The 13,948-nt window shown below is 47.8% G+C and overlaps 1 protein-coding gene across 1 annotated transcript in view; it reads left to right on the forward strand.

The window, feature by feature from the left end:
* The first annotated feature begins 383 nt into the window (after window positions 1–383).
* Window positions 384–13,948, forward strand: part of WSCD2 (WSC domain containing 2) — a 132,946-nt gene continuing 119,381 nt past the window's right edge. Inside the window, exon 1 of the mRNA XM_073313578.2 lies at window positions 384–780. The gene's annotated coding sequence lies outside the window, so the exon portion shown is untranslated. The remainder of the gene's footprint in view (window positions 781–13,948) is intronic.

The raw sequence follows: 13,948 nt of genomic DNA on the forward strand, positions 1-13,948 counted from the left end.
CATCTGTGACCGTGCATTCCAAGTGACCTTTTTAACGCTGGCTGCCTGGGTGTGCTTTTTCTGGGGGCAGAGGAGCGTGAATAAACAGAAGCGTGGGGGTGGGGGGGGGATCTAGAAGCAACAGCCACCCCATTAGAAAAGTGGAAAGATGGCATTTAAGGAGTTAAGCAGTAGGCAGTGCTATAGGCCTGCAAATAGCAGTGTGCAGCTGCAGCAAGGAGAGCTGGATAGAGATGTTAAGTAACGGAGCTCAGAAAGCCTCAACTGCACCAGTAGCTGGAATCTTAGCTACAGGGCAAGGCTTTCCCCCCTCCCCCCCCCCCCCCCAGCCAGTGACATCAGAGGCAGCGGTTGGCATGAAAAGCATCCCGGGGGAAAGCAGGAGTGGCAGGATGGACAGAGATTCTGGGAAGCCTCCGTCTAGGTTGCATGAGGGGGAATTGCAGTGACAGCTACTCCAGCGCTGCCATCCTTCCTGGAGACGCGGACTCTGAGACACACACAGGCACAGGCTGGGGCTGCTGCATTTGGGGGGACGGTCACTCCCTCCTGCACACGCTTACTTTGCTGGCGCCTTGGTGGAACGCAAAGCAAATGCCCTTCTGAGCAGGGCGGCGAGTGGAAAGAGAGGGTCCCGGTAGCAAAGGCAGATCCTGTACAATGCTGTTGGAAGGACCAAGGGGGCACACAAAGCAGCCGTGGACTTAACCCGGAGGGGAGGAAGCTGGCGCCCTGGCAACTGACCTCTGTGGAGTTTTGAAGTGACTGCACAGCGCTCAGGTAAGGGGAGAGGAAAGTGAGCCGTGCTGGGGCTGGTTATGCTCGGGCTGATGGAGAGATGGCTTCTTTTATTTTATTTTTAATGCTGAAAGCATTAACAGAAGATTGTTTGCCAAAAAAATGTACATAAGGCTATTGCGGGGAAGCAGGAGAGGCCGGGTTACAGGGATTACCAGAGGCCAGAGGGTTACTGACAAAGTTTCACTTTGGGCTGCCAATAAGCTGCTCTTTGGAAGGGGAATTTGCTCCGTTATCTTCCCCCATCTGCATTTAGCCGTACGGGAGATGCTTTCAGGACCTTATTAAAAATGCCGAACGTGACAAATGATGGACAGACAATTGCATTTCTACTCACAGTTGTCCCCATTTAAAACAAAAAAACGCCACACTGGAAATGACCTGAGTGTCTGTTTCTGCTTCTCAAAGCTGAGAGTGGGGAAGGAGAGGAGACAAATCATTTGTTAATCTATAACGAGCGTTTTATGCTGTCTGTGTAATTAAGTTAGAAATCGATATGTGAGAGCTTCCTGGCTCTGAAAGGGTTAAAGATCCTTTGCAGGGAGGTGTTAATAATTCTATTATTGTCCGTGATTTCTCACCATATCCTGCTGGTTTAAAAAGGGCTCCTAGACTTGGAGAAGGGGGAACAAAAATCTCTCTCCTTAGACTTTGTGCAGGAACATTCGCAGCATGGGAAATTGGAAAAAACTGGTAATCCTTTCAAATGAACTTTCCTGATTCATTCTGCATCCCGGCTGATAACTTCTTAGAATTTTTTAAATATATACATTAAGAAAAAGGGAATAGTGAGCAGACAGTTAAATAATAATATGAAGGTTACCTTGAGCCTAAGATTAGAAAAAAATAAATAAAAGGAAGTCTCTGCTTCTTCCAAAGGGGCACGATTTAATAAACTTTCTCTGCAAATGCAGTAAGCCCATCATGGGTTTGAACTGAAATATTTGGATGGGCAAACTTTGGAGAAGGGACGAGACTGAGGTGAGGCAAGAGGGTAGTACGTTGTAGGGCAGAGAGCAGAGATGCTTAAAAAGCCGGCTGGAGCCCTTGGAAGCATGAGATGTCGGATACACTTCGGTGACCCTTCCAGTCCAGATTGCTCCTTATGGCACCATTGGCAGCTGTAAGCTGGGGAATCTCCACTTGCTGGTTTACTCTGCTCAGATTATTTTAACAAAACATGAACAGGGTTCTACAGGGACCACCTGTCTGGAAGCATCATCCCCAAATTAATCCCTTTGCTCTTATTGCAAATGGAAGAGTCTTTCCCTCTGAGTTCCACTAGAGTTTTGCTGAGCTATTGTTTTAATAGGCAGCCCCTTTTGTATGATTCGTGAAAAAACTAGCTTGACAAGCTACATTGCAAATGAGTGGCTGGCTCTCCATTCATCTGCCATTGATGGTTGTTATTATTTATGGCAAATGCAGTTCAGTGCTCAGGAGAGGGCAAGAACTGTGCCGTGAAAGAACATTCTCCTCCAAGTTTTGGGCAAAGCACTGGGAAGCTATGCTGATATGTAAGGTTAGAGCGTTATGTCTGTCTGACCCTAGGGAGCCAAAAAATATAGCCTTGGAGAAATGCGAGATAGAAGAGCATCTACTTCCCGCCCCGGCAAATTGCAGGGTTGTCTCTGTTGTCTCTATATGTCTCCAGTACAGTTGTAAAGGTCCCAACCACTTGCCTTGTCTTGCATTCTGCACTGAAGGTCCCCCGGAAATCACACATGAACCCTTGTCCTCTTCACTCCCAGCAAGGGCATGAGACACGGGAGCTGTCTTCTCCCTAAAGGTGAACGGCCACCGTTTTTGCTCCAGGCACATCCAGGCAATCTTCCCAATGACTTCAAGAGGAGGTTTTCCTGTGTAAGGCCTGCAGGAGTTGGCCCTGTAGCCATGGCTGGTCCAAGAAACACTAAGGCCAGGTCTGATGGCTGGGGCTGCATGTTCTGAGACCGACTCTGCGATGTTACAATTGATCTCCCCGCAGAGAACGGGCTTCAGGTCCTGTGTGTATGATCCACCTGGACATTTTTATCCTTAACCCATTACTGCCAAATAGGGATCAAGGGGGTTCATGTTCTCTGTCATTTGCTATTGCCATTTCACCACTTACCCATATGCTACAGCCAGAGCTGGGATCCCAGCTCTCGCCACGCAGCAGGAAGGCAGCTAGTCTCCTCCCGCTTTGTAGCAAGCAGATATGAGATGGGGAGGTAGCATGCCACCTGCAGAAGCCCAGGGTACCAGTCTGTGACATGGGTGGAGACAGCAGGAGGGCCTGCAGGCAGGGACATGAAATTTCACTTTTCATGGGAGCGACCTTTCTGGTGGCGAACAAACCGCTTTACTTTTTGGTCTTCCTCAGGCCTTAATCAAAACACATTAGGGGCCCGATTCTGATCTCAGAATGGTGTCTATCTGGAGTAACTCCTCTGAAGTGACTGGAAAGCTGGTGAAAATGAGATATCAGAATCAGCCCTGGACTCCTCTTTAACAACTGGCAGCTACTGTGTTAATGCCCAGGTAGGGTGCATTAGCCTGTTACTCTGGGGTGCAGTGGAAAGGGGGTAGATTGGCTGGTGAGTGCATACATTTCGTATTGCTAGATACACCCCTTGCTCCACAAGGTTTGAGGTTGCTTCCAGGGCAGTTCAGGGCCTGGCCACCAGCCCAGCTGTTTGCATGGGCTTGTTAAAGTTAAAGTCACTTGTCAGCGAGGAGAGAAAACTTCTGGCACAATTTGGACAGTGCTGGAGGTGAGCCTGAGCAACTATGTTGGATCCAGGTCTGTGTCCCCAAATTTCAGGTTTGTTTGGTTCTGATTTGCCCGACTGTAGAGACAGAGGCACGATGCTCCGGTCTGAATCTGAACTTCTTCAGGGATTAGAGGCGTCTGAGCTCAGATTTTCGTTTGGGCCTGTGCCTGGTACAAATTGATATAAACTCAGTGAAACCCCTGGATGGACACGGAGGGGGCTGCTGTGATATGTACAGTCTGCTGCCTGGTGGTCACGTATCTGTGTGTGTGTCATGCAAGGCAGTCAGCTGGTACTGGTTGAACCTTGTGGCTTAGCATTCCTGGACATACTCATTTTCCAAAGTGAATAATCCCTGCAGTTTGGGCATCTCTTGCTGCCTGACTGTAATTGACAAATGCTCTAACCTGGTGTTTTTTCAGCTAGTTAATGTGGGACAGCGCTGCACTGGACCTGCTCCAGGCGATGCTCTGATGCACGCGGTACTCCGTGGCTCTCTCCCATGCCATTCTTCCAGCTCCTCTTTGCAAGAAGCCCCAATTTAATAGGAATTGCTGAATAAACTCATGGGCGCTGAAAGCTCAGGTATAATTTGATTAAGTGCATCGGGGAAACAGGCAGCCCAAGATACAGAGCAACACCTTGGCATAAAGATTTCTAATTAGAATGAATTTGCTTTGCTTAAATAAACAAATCAGGAGAAGAAACTGTCAGTTGCTAAGCGCCCCACTGGGTCTCATCTCGCCAGTACATCACATCGTGCTGCAAAGGATTCACAGCAACTCTCAGGTGGCTCAGGCACACAAGCAGGGCTTGAGTACCCCCTGTGGGTGCAAATTTGCACCTCTGTGTACCTGAAGAGCAGCTGCAGAGAAGGGGAATTCACTCCCTGGGGGAGCCCCGCCACAATCTCTCTGTTGCCTTCTGCTGGGAGAGAGCAGCTTTCAACTCCAGCTGGCCCCACCTGATGGAGGCTGATGAGGAGATGCAATGATCTAACTGTTCCCTGTAGTACCGTGGTTGCTTTGTGCATTGCATAAGTCAGCTTCAGGGCCCCCACAAAAGACGGGTTACTGTGACTCTCTTTCAAATGCAGTTTCCACTACCAGCCCTGATGGAACCCAGGCAGTGAACCTGGCCTCTTATCTAGATTTAATAAATAATGATTGCATGTTACAGTCGTGCCAGCCTGGGGTGCTATAAAGCTCTAGTAACCAGGAGTTGGAGATACCCCACCTCACTCCATAGGGAAAGGTGGCCTGCAGATCCTGCTGCCTTACCACTGAAAACTTTAACCTTGTCAAATCTTCTAGGCTATGTAGGGGTGGACTAGGTTAATGCTTGGATAGGAGACCACTAGGAAGATCCCACGTATTATCCAGGATGCGTCTGAGTCAGTACTAGACAAAAGCCCTACCGTGGTAATAGCTGGCACTGTGCTGTTGGAGTTGTATTTTAGATGAGATAGAAATCCAAACTTAGTGGATGTCAGAAGGAGTCATAAAAAATACAAATTTCTTCCAAAACTGGATCTCCTTCTCTCCCCATTTTGTTGTGCATTAGCAAAGAGGCCCACTTCCATACATCACTACAGTGTGCAAGCTTTTAGTGCAAAAATAGGGCTTATTTGGAAGCCATCTTAAACGTGTGGCCAGAGTTTTTGGAATGGTGCTAAAGATGAGATTTGAACTCCCCTGGATTTCAGGTGCTTTGTTTACCAAGAAAAGAAGGTGATTGACATTCTAACATGCAGGAGCCCTGTATTGGAGGCAATCAGAACTGCTCACCTAGGGCCCTGTTATCTCCAGTAGCAGGGCCGGGTACTTTTGGAGGAGTTCGATCCCTGGTGCGAAGCACAGTAATGAATATAAGGCTCTGTGGTGGCCGCAGATTTCTTACAATATATTTAATAAAGAAATTCTTTTTTGTGCAGCAATTGCACACTCTTTCTCTTCATGTTGTATCTCAATTAAATACATTTAAAAGTGCACATTCATTAGCAAAAGAACCCAATTGGACCACTCATCAATATGTCATTGTGAGTGATGCCTTTTCCTTTCAGGGTCATGCACCATCAAATCTTCTGATTCATCACCATCATGAATCTCTTCTAACAACAAAAACACGGGGCTAAACTAGACTCTCACTCACAGTGGTCCTTAAACCGAAGGCAACTTGACACGTTGTTAGGTCTGCTACACTCGAGTAGTAGCCAAAATACTCTTTTTTTTTTTTTTAAAGAAAAATCTAGTCTGTAAGAAACTCTTCTTCTGATTACTTTAGTTTTAAGAACACTGATAAAAAGAACGTCTCCTGCTTGAAATGGTATTTTTGCTTGCACAGTGCTGTTCATAATCTTAGATTACTGAAATCTGGGGAAAGACTCTGCGTCTGAGAACTAGAGAAGTGAGGTTTTATAGGTGAGATTAGTTTTGTCTCCTTTCCACTTGGAGAGGTTTGGGGTCAATTGGAGACACCACTCATTTGACCTTCACATGCAGTCTTAAGGAGGAACATTTCAATGATTACTGAAAGGGATTTATCATCTACTACCTGGTAGGAAGCTGAATTAACCAAAATCTTCCACAATCTTCTACTGGAACTTCCATTAAATGGCTTACTCCCCTTCCTTAGTAATAAAGTCCAATACTCCAACTTGCCCAAGGTTTGCTCAACAAAACAATGTTATTTTTAGATACACATTAGTGGCTTGATTTCAGCATTAGGTCTTAAAGTGAACACCAGAAATTAGACTTCTGTTTTGTTGTCAGTTCCATATTAGGGTGCTGCTCCTTGATTCCTGATGTCTATAAAGCATGCGTCTGATCTGCAGCTGGTATAAATTGTCATAGGTCAATTGATGGGCCTATGACAATTGACACCAGCTGAGGATCTGGCTGCATATGTATTTCTCATATAACCTATATAAAATAGAACCAAGTTTTCACGTTATAGGAATCCAGGTGTATTTTATAAGAATCTGTCCTTGACTTTGTCATTTTTTTCATCATTAAAACAGTCAGTATTTGTATTTACAAACCTGGAGCATTAAGGGGGTTCGTGTGCCCTGTGGGGTGAATTGCATCAAATAACACTGAGGTCCTGCAAAAATAACCCCCCAGATTGTTCCCTTCCTGTAGGGAGGAGGGAATTTGGAAAGCTTCAGAATTCTATCTGGATATTTTAAGTCAGAAAGCAAGAGATTTGCAGGGAATGGTGCAATGGCTCAGAATCCAGCAATGTGTCCATTAACCCAGAAAAAGGGATAACAAGCCAGGCTAGAATGACCTCCATTTTTCAGCTCTATTTGCCTGTATTTCTACATTGCCTACCCTCAGTTAAAGGTAAAGGCCACTCTCTCTCTCTCTTCTGCAGCCTGCTAAACGCAAGCAGGCTGCTGACCCAGCAAAAAGAATGCCAAGGGAGCAATGGGCCCTGGCTCCTAGTTAAAAAACAGATCTACTCCATCCACCCTGGTGATGCTAGCAACACATCCTTGTATTCAACTTTCTTGCTATAACCAGGCGTCATTTCCACTTTGAGGGTCAGGATCTCTCCTCCGCGAGGGGCCCTTTGCGCCATTCTGGTGATGCAAGCAAAGGGATCAGCAAGCAGCCAGATCTTCCAGGTATTCCTTTGGGGTCCTGCCCTTCCAGCTGCTGGCATGAGAGTTGGGTCAGGGAGGAGGGCAGAAGGCCACTGTGCTCTGGTGATTCCCAGCTGGTGAACAGCCCCTTCTGGGCCATAGCCAGCGGGTGTACTTCAGAGCAGTCCTGAGACGTAGCACTGACCGTGTCATCTGGGAACCACGAACAGCTGCTTTGAAGTCTCTGCTACTCAAACGCCCCGGACGATGAATGGAACTTTGGTCATAAAAGTTTGTAGAGCATTGATATAGCCATCTCTCTCCCATGTCACCCAATGTGTTAACAGCTGATCAGATTGACCAAGGGGATTGGGGTGCTGGGGTTCCCCCCCCCCACACACACATGTTCTTTAAGTCTGAATTACTGTCAGGTGAGACTGGATTTGATTCAGCCAGTGTCTCCAATCGGCCAGGCCGCAGAAGGGGAAAGTATCATTACTAGAAAGCTTGACACTGTAATGCCTCTTTATGCTAGGTTAAGAACAGACAGCTAGCTCCACCCCACCCAAGAGAGATCAGTCTTTAAATAATGAATCCAATGGGAGAGTTGGTCCGACTGCCTTGGGCAAGGTTCACACCTGCGGTAATCATTGCAGCCTAACTAGACTGCGTGCTAGAGATGTATCGCAGTTGAGGGGACTAATTCAAGATGCATTTTTTAAAAGTGTCTTTTTTTTTGGTCAAGAGCAGATCAGACCAGACCAGATCTTGAATTTATTTGTTATTTGAACATAGTGTCTGGGAAAAGGACTTGGTCTGTAGTTTGTTTGCCGGCAGTTTGCTGTGAAGCATTGTGGCCTAGTGGCAAGAGCAGAATTGCTGGGTTCTATTGCGAGCCTGCTGCATGACCTTGGACAAGTCACGTCACGGCTCCGTGCCTCAGCAGTCCCCACCTATAAAATGATCCTCACCTCTGTCGTAAATCACTTTGAGATCTACAGATGGGAAGGCCTATGCGAGCGTAACCCACACACCTCTTGGGTGTGGTGTTCTGTCTCCTCTAGTGGAACCAAGACCACTTAGAGATGAAAGAGTCTGCTACAGCCTTCGCTAAGAGCTACGTGGCTTTTAGCTCATGCAGAAGAGGCTCATGAATTTAGCTCCAGAGATCCCAAGTTGAATCCTGCCCACAGATGACCGCGGTCTGTCGGTGTTACCTAAGAGCTAGGTATTATTATTATGAGCGTTCAATATTTAATAGTCCAGGTCCAAACTGTTTGAGTGGACCCCATAGGTGCAGTATTGCCAACTCCAAGCATCAAAAAACCATGAGTCAGTCCTCCAAAAATCATGACATTTACTTAGAAATGACGAATTAAAAAAATTGGGGCTCACTTTATTCCTTTTCTGATTTCTCGACCTTTAGGGTGCACCTGAGTCACGGTTTTAAGCTTCTCTGGGCTAGAAATGTCCTTTATTTAAAACGGCAGCTGAGCGTCTCCCCTAGTCACATGAATCCAGGAACTGGGGCTTTCAGAAAAACATCCAACCACGCGCGAGACTTGCGATAAAACAGCAAGAGTTGGCAACGCTGCACAGGTCACGTGACCTGTTGCAGAGACACAGTTCCCAATATAAAATTGCAGTGCAAGTGTTTTCCCTCCCTGGTCAGCTGGGTCACAGGTGTGTATGGTTTAAGAGAGAGGCTGGGGAAAAGAACCGAAACAAAGTGTTTTTTTGGGAGGTGGGGCCACCTGTATCCAGCTGTAGGGGAGGTAGGTGCTCCTGAATGAGGCTGCCTTGAAGTTTTGTTGGATATTTAGACAATATGGTGAAAGATGTATATGATCTGAAGAGAAACCAGAGTATTTAGGCAGCAAATAATAAATAAGACAGTAAATATCATAATGCCACTGTATAAACCCACAGTACACATGTACTGCATGGAGTTCTGGTCGCCCCATGTCAAGAAAGATACATTAGAATTGGAAAAGGTACAGAGAAGGGCAACAAAAATGAACAGGGGTATGGACCAGCTTCTGTATGAGCAGAGATTAAAAAGACTGGGGATGTTCCACTTGGAAAAGAGACGACTGAGGGCGGAGATGACAGACGTCTATAAAATCATGACTGGGGTGGGGAAAGAGAATAATGAAGTGTTATTTACTCCTTCTCATAACACAAGAACCAGGGGTCACCCAATGAAATGAATAGGCAGTAGGTTTAAAACAAACAAAAGGAAGTACTTCTACACACAGTACACAGTCAACCTGTGGAATTCCTTGCCAGGGGATGTTGTGAAGGCCAAAAGTAGAACTGGGCTTAAAAAAGAATTAGATATGTTCATGGAGGATATGTCCATCAGTGGCTATTATGTAAGATGGTCAGGGATGCAACCCCATGCTCTGGGTGTCCCTAAGCCTCTGACTGCTTAAAAAAGAATTAGATATGTTCATGGAGGATATGTCCATCAGTGGCTATTATGTAAGATGGTCAGGGATGCAACCCCATGCTCTGGGTGTCCCTAAGCCTCTGACTGCTAAATGCTGGGACTGGACAACAGGGGATGGATCACTCAATAATTGCTCTGTTCTGTTCATTCCCTCTGAAGCATGTGGCATTGGCCACTGTAGAAAGACAGGATACTGGCCTAGATGGACCATTGGTCTGACCCAGTGTGGCCACTCTTATGTTCTTAGACAATGCAAGTTTTGCCTCATTCATTCTAATACACACAATATTACATTACTTTCTGGTCCTGATTCTATGGTGTACCCAAGGAGCACGTGGTGCAAGTCTGAGGTGGCAGGGGACAAAGGTGTCTTTTGAAGCCACCTTTTGTCCCTCCCTCAATTCTAGTGTCATGGCAAGGAGTCACCGGGCGGGGGCACTCTTACACATAATTTTACATGCTATTTTTCTTAGTGTGTGAGCAAATGTTCAGTCTTGGAAGAAATGTTGTGCTGCTAATGTGGGGATGTGAATTTTTAGGGGGAAAGGTTTTGCTGCAAACTGCAAGGAAGTTTGTTCTCTGCCTTAATCTATCTAACTAAAGTCAGTCCCTGGGGCAGAACTGAGCACTGGTGTTTGGGCTGACAGGTTTGCCTGCATGCCGTTGATCACCACCTCTGTTCAAAGACTAGCGTATACAGTGTACAATAATCAATTGAAATGAGAAAATACCCTGACTTCACATCCCTGATTTCTCTGACTCGTTGGAGGTGTTCAGCATTGCGGTGACCAGACAGCAAGTGTGAAAAATCAGAACGGGGGGTGGGAGATAATAGGAGCCTATATAAGAAAAAGACTCAAAAATCGGGACTGTCCCGATAAAATTGGGACATCTGGTCACCCTAGCTGCAACGAAAGGCTGAAGTTCATACCGCAGCACTGAAGGAGCAAGCAGAAAGTCTACCATCAAGGCCTTGCCCACATTTGACATGCTTGGGTTTCACCTCATAGAAATCAAGGACACCATCATGTCCTTCCAGCTGGCAATACTCTTGAAGAGTGCGATCTCCATAGCACAATCGGTTCTTCCTCTAGAAACTTGACCGTGATGACCTGACAAAGACAGAATTTTCGTTTCGTATCTGCTCAGATATCTGACATTGGACTTGAGCATAGTCAGGCGTACCCTGGGAGAGCTGCCATCTCTTCCTGGGAAAATGTGTCCTGGGGAGTTTTCAGTAGTGACAATGACAGTTCCCTTCTAGCTTTAAACTCTTCTAACACATCTAACCACAGGACCTGTCTGCGCTGCAGCCCGGGGAGCAGTCTGATGTCAGCTCTTTCGGCTCTTGTAGCCTGTCTCCCGGCAGAGCCAGCTCAGTGATCAACTCATCCCTCACAAACTGTAGCAAGAAGTCTTGAAAACCTCAGGCTGTCTGGCACTGAAGAGTAACCCCCCTGCGGGTTCTGCAGGCCATTCAAAGCCAGATAGCCTGCCCATGGCCATGGGCAATGCAAACCCCTAGCTGAAGGGTGAAGACCCTTGGGCCCAGATCCTCCAACTATTTTCATTGGGCGATGGGTGCTTAAATACCTTTGAGGATCTGGTCTGTTTCTCTATGGCTGCTTCTTTCACTTCGAGGCTGAGGAGATACAGTACAATGACTCTTTGACCATGGTGTGTAACCCAGCCCTCTCGTGAGTATCCCACCAGGGGAGCCTATGTCTGCCCATCTCCGTCCCAGGGATGACACAATGAAATGCTGTGTAAAGGCCTCTGGGATGCGCTATCATGACAAAGCCAGACTAAAGGGAACCCGGGACTAGCCAGTCCCACGCCCGCTTAGCCAAACTTGAGTGCTAGAGGCCAGATATCAGAGACATTACTGCTGGCCTTGACATACGATGACTAGGCCAACGACCAAGCCAGCTGGTGTCTGAGGCCTAACCTTACACAACGATCTAGAGGCGTATGGTGCTGTGCGGCCTGTTTGACGGCTGGGCTCTAGCCCACCTTGCTGCTGTCAGTGGGTTGGCTGCTGGTGCTGACTCTGCCCCAAAGTGCTCTCCTCCTCCGCTAGCCCGGGGCCTGGCCCTGCCTGCTGTGGGCCCTGATGCAGCCTGCCACGTCCTTTCCTGCCCGGCTGGCTCTGGCGTTGCGTCAGGGAGATGCTGGCTCTTCTCTCTTAATCCTCTTGCTTCCAGTCCACCAGAGCCCGTTACACAGTAAACAGCATGTTTAACCTGGTGCCCAGCTCAGTCCTGACTCCCTGTGTAAGAGGCTTGCTTGTGAGCTAGCCTAGCGTTAACGTACTCTGTCTACTGCACACGTTACTCTGACGCTCGTGGCCCAGGCAAACGGGCAGACACTCACCCCTCCGAGTGCTGGAGCGCTCGGTGAGCCACCAATGTCACGTCCCAGCATCCTCCGGTTCCTGGGCTCACTCCTCTTTCATAGCAACAATTGCTGGAGGAGGGCAGCTCTTTTCCTGGTCTCTCACCACAGTTTTCTGCCAGCCCCTTGTCCTTTTCTCTGATTTTTCCAGTGCTTTCTTTTCCTTGGCTGCTGAGGGAAGACTGAGTGACTCAGACCCCCTCCAGCATGCACTGTTCACTGCCTCTACAAAGGAATCTGTCCAGAGGCATCTCCCAGGTTGCCAGCTCCCCTCAGGACTTTGCCTTCTCTTCTCCAAGTGGATCTGGCTGTGAGATCTCACACAGATAAACACCTCCTTCCCGCTTGCCTGCATGCCTAACTGCTGTGTGCTGATGGTCTCATTTTGGTTTAGCAATTTGCTCTTGTGCCTTGACTTCTTGCACAAGTGTCCAGCGTTCACTACGCCCACTGCTTGCTGCAATCTAAATTCTCTCTTTGATGCAACACAGCTGGCCGTTCTGCATCAATACTTCCCACATTGAGACCTTTACATCAGCTTTAAACAGCGATGCCTCAGCTCATCCTCTCCTTGAAAGACAGCCAAAGGCGTCACTGGGACTGCAGTGGCCAGGAATTTCACCATATCATCTTACAGGCCGTGGGCTCCTTGGGATAGCCGCTGAGGTTCCCTTGCTGAGGATGTCTGTCCGTCAGGGAGGAGGGCTGTCTCTCTGATCTCCCCCGGGCAGATGGAACGCTGCCTGCACGATGTTCTCTCAACCATCCATACACAGTAAACATCTGAAACATGCGTAGGTGTCTGATTAATACACATGGAACCTAGTCACTCCAAAGCAAGACTTGTGCTGTAGCCATGGTGCTGAGGAGGCTCAATGTGGGGGCGCATGAGATATCTGTGCTCACCAGCGTCTTGGAGACCCAGGCAATAATTCCACTGCTAGGCCTAATGTACTGGCTAAGAGTGAGACCAGGCTCCAGGGCCTCAAAGGTATTTAGGCACCTAACTCCCATTGAAATCAATGGGCGTGGCACCTTGGAGGATCTGGGCCCGTGTCTCCATCTCGGTCATATCGGCAGGACTTTGGCCTAGAGCTCAAGACCAGGGTCCAATCCCTGGCTCAGTCACAGATTTCCTTTGTGCCCTTGGCAAGTCAGTTAGGGCTTGTCTACACTATGGGGGCTGCTGGTAGCTATGCTGCCGCAAACCCATAGCGTTGATGCATCCTACAGCGGTGGACAGGGGTTTTCCATTACTGCAGGTAATCCACCTCCCTGAGCAGCAGTAGCTAGAATGCTTCCGCTGGCCAACTGCGTGTACACCAGAGCTGAGTTCAGCCAGGCTACGGTGCTCAGGGGTGTGAATTTGTCAATCTAAATGGTTAGTGTATTCCAGGCCCTAGTCCACCCTATGCCTCAGTAACCTGTCTGTAAAATTGGGGTCCCAGGGGCGTTGTGAAGATAAATACATTAATAATTGGGAGGCGCTCAGGTGAAGAGGCAACCTAAGTACTTAGATCTATACAGAATCGGTTCCCTTTCGGCAGTGTGGAAATTCAATTGCACTGGTATTTACCATCAGTATAGCCGGATATCTGCTAACAGTACAGGGATGAGCCCTGCTTTTTGGGAGATATGGGATGACACTATGGTGCTGAGCAGGCTGGGGTCTCTGGATACCAATCCCCTAAAACACTGTTTAATGTTGGACCGTGACTGGGTTATGTTGGGACATTTATTCCATCTAAATTAATACAACAGGTATCTCCCAGACCTCCTGCCTGGAGAGCTTTGCAGTCCCTCCCTTGTTTAGTCATGATCTTTCCCCGTCCTCCCTGCCTGGGGCAGCTCCCCTGGTCCTGGAGTCTTCCCTGTAGGACTTTTCCTCACTCTGCAAACTTCCCCCTTCATTGCAGCCTTCTGCTGTGCTTTATAGGGCAGTCACCCTGATCACTCCCAGGC

Source organism: Lepidochelys kempii, chromosome 15, assembly GCF_965140285.1.
Source record: "Lepidochelys kempii isolate rLepKem1 chromosome 15, rLepKem1.hap1, whole genome shotgun sequence".
Lineage (NCBI taxonomy): Eukaryota > Metazoa > Chordata > Testudines > Cheloniidae > Lepidochelys > Lepidochelys kempii.